General features: G+C 43.2%; 1 protein-coding gene across 3 annotated transcripts in view; it reads left to right on the forward strand.

Moving 5' to 3' along the window:
* LOC109302590 (neurobeachin-like) overlaps nucleotides 1-2,470 on the forward strand; it is a 494,933-nt gene that overhangs the window by 78,317 nt on the left and 414,146 nt on the right. The window lies entirely within an intron of this gene.

Here is a 2,470-nt window from a genome sequence, read left to right on the forward strand (position 1 = left end):
CACTGAACTTGTGAAATAAATGTTTTTAAGAAAATAAATGCTAAAAAAAAAACCCATAAGGGGTTAGCCACAATAAAGTTAATTATGATGATATTTGAAGATCAGTGCACGTTCCATTACTGTAGAGATGCATCTTACCCTTCATCTGAGTGCAATCAGGTTTGGGTTTAATGTAATTTGGTCAAAGAAGGAGTTTCTCAGCCTGAATTTAGTCTAAGAAAGAGTTTGTCAGCTTGCTGAGAATACTGTGCCCTGTCTGACCCAGCCAAAGCACTAGAACAAATTACCCAGTGCCTAAACAAGCTTGGGGTTTGGCTGAAACTAGCCAGCCATAGCTCAATCAGACAACACTAGGGCAAGTCCGTGAAAAACGGGCTAAGTAGGCTTCTGATCTACACCACACACAGAGGAGTGCTACTGACATTTGTAAAATTTGGAGCATAATTTGGTGGTGGTGGTGGTGGTAGAACCTGGGCTATTCCTGGGTACTTAGTTAGCCACAGGGCTGGGCAGATTTTCTTTCTCTCTTTCTGTGCAGAATAATTGGCGGAGGCAAAGAAGATGGGCTTTTGTCTAATAGCCCAATAACTAAATCACTCACCCAGATTATGGGAGAGCCAGGTTCATTCCCCTTCTCTAACTGTGGAGATTTCAGACACCATCTCTGGATGAGACTCTTGGATTGCAGTCCCCTTTGCAAAGAATGTGTGGTATATGTTTTCAGAGCAGAGGGGAATATTGTTTTGTTTTGTTATTTTTGTTTGGTGCATACTGGAAGACCATCAGTACAAAGTACTTTGAGTGCCTATTCCAGAATGTTCTGTAGCCTGGGGGTTAGGGCACTTTTCAGGGAAGGGGAGGCACAACTTCAAATGGCTTCAAGGAGACAGGGGAATTAAACCTAGGTCTCCATTCCTGGAGTGTCATAAGTACAGGGCTGTTAGATACAAGGGGCATGCCACTTCCTTCAGCAATCCTGTGAATCTCAACTTTCATTTCCTTTCATTTTTCTCACAAATGCCTGGAACAATTCATTCAACATGAAACAATTTTTTGTGTTTTCTGGTTCAATGAAAAAACCTTTAAAAATGATTTCCATGACATCTGGCATGAATTTTTTTTTCCCTGATTTTTTTTTTTTTTCTGTTTTGGCTTTTGATCTGAAAACTCAACTATTCACATGGCCCTAGTCGAAAATACTTTTTTCATTTTTGCTTGGCAAGACAAGTGCAACCTTTTTCTTCAATGCATACTTTTACCAAGCCCCCTGTCACTTCAGGGTTAGATTGCTACAACACAAACCATGTAGGGCTGTGATGTAATACCATTCAGAAACTGAAACTATTGTAGAGAGCTACAGCCTGCTGACTGAGTGCTTGTCTATATTAGAAACCTTCTGCTGAGAAAACTTCAGACAGCAGACAACTGCTGCTACAGGAAAGCACAACTTCACCTTTAGGGCTCTGGTAGCTCTGCATGGTTCAGCTCTATTGACATGGGCATGCACGCTAGGGATAGACATTATACATAAGCTGATTTAAGTGATCAGAAACTGGTTTAAACCTGTAACAGAACAGAGATTCAGTGAACATAAACCAGTTTGAAAATGGCTGAAACTGGTTTGAGATAAACCTGGTTGAATGTAGTATCAGACTTAAATGATTTCGCTCAAACCAGTTTATGCAATGTCTGTCCCAGACCCCTTGGTGGTTTAAGTTAGATCAGAGACCCCCAGCATCTTGGCATGCTCTCTGGGCTGGACTCTGCATGGTGCAGAGGTGGGCTGTGGCCAGATGCTGGCCTGCCATGGCCCCTGAGGTAAATTCCTCCCTCTGTCCCCTCTTCCCACCACCACTGGCAAACCCTGCAGACCACAGCTGAGGTTTTCCAGTTCCTGCCGCACCACCTCGGCTTTCCTGCAGCCAGGCAGAGATGGAGTTAATTCTTCCCTCTGTCCAGCTTTCCTGCAGCCAGGACAGGGTTTAATTCCACAACAGTCCCAGAGCAGAGCAGAGCATGTGCCCTGTATATAGATCCAAGACCTACATCTGTGAGCCCAGAGCTAAGACCTGCAGGACCAGACTGAGAGATGGGAAGTGTTGGCAAAGACTTGACAGTCATCATACATATGTGATGGAGATGGAGTTAAGAGAAGTTGCAGACAGCTTCTGGCTGCAAGTTGCAGACCAAAGAATTCAGAGAGCTGCGTTTACATTATAAAGCAGAACCTGTAAAACCTAAACAAAGCCTTTCTGAATGCCTGGCTGTAAAGAGACACTCTGCTCTCAGGATTTGCAAGATTTATGCAAGGCTTTCTCTTGTCTTCATGGTTTATGTTTTAAGTTAGACTAAGTTGTGTGCACTGTGTTTTACTGGGCTGTTTCTGGGCGAAGATTTTTGGTAGTTCCCTGTTGTATGCTTTGCAAATTGCTGTGTTCAATACATGCTTGCTTCAGAGAGAGGACTTTTT

The sequence above is a fragment of the Gavialis gangeticus genome, unplaced genomic scaffold, assembly GCF_001723915.1.
Source record: "Gavialis gangeticus isolate Ggan-Ray unplaced genomic scaffold, GavGan_comp1, whole genome shotgun sequence".
In the NCBI taxonomy this organism is placed as follows: domain Eukaryota; kingdom Metazoa; phylum Chordata; order Crocodylia; family Gavialidae; genus Gavialis; species Gavialis gangeticus.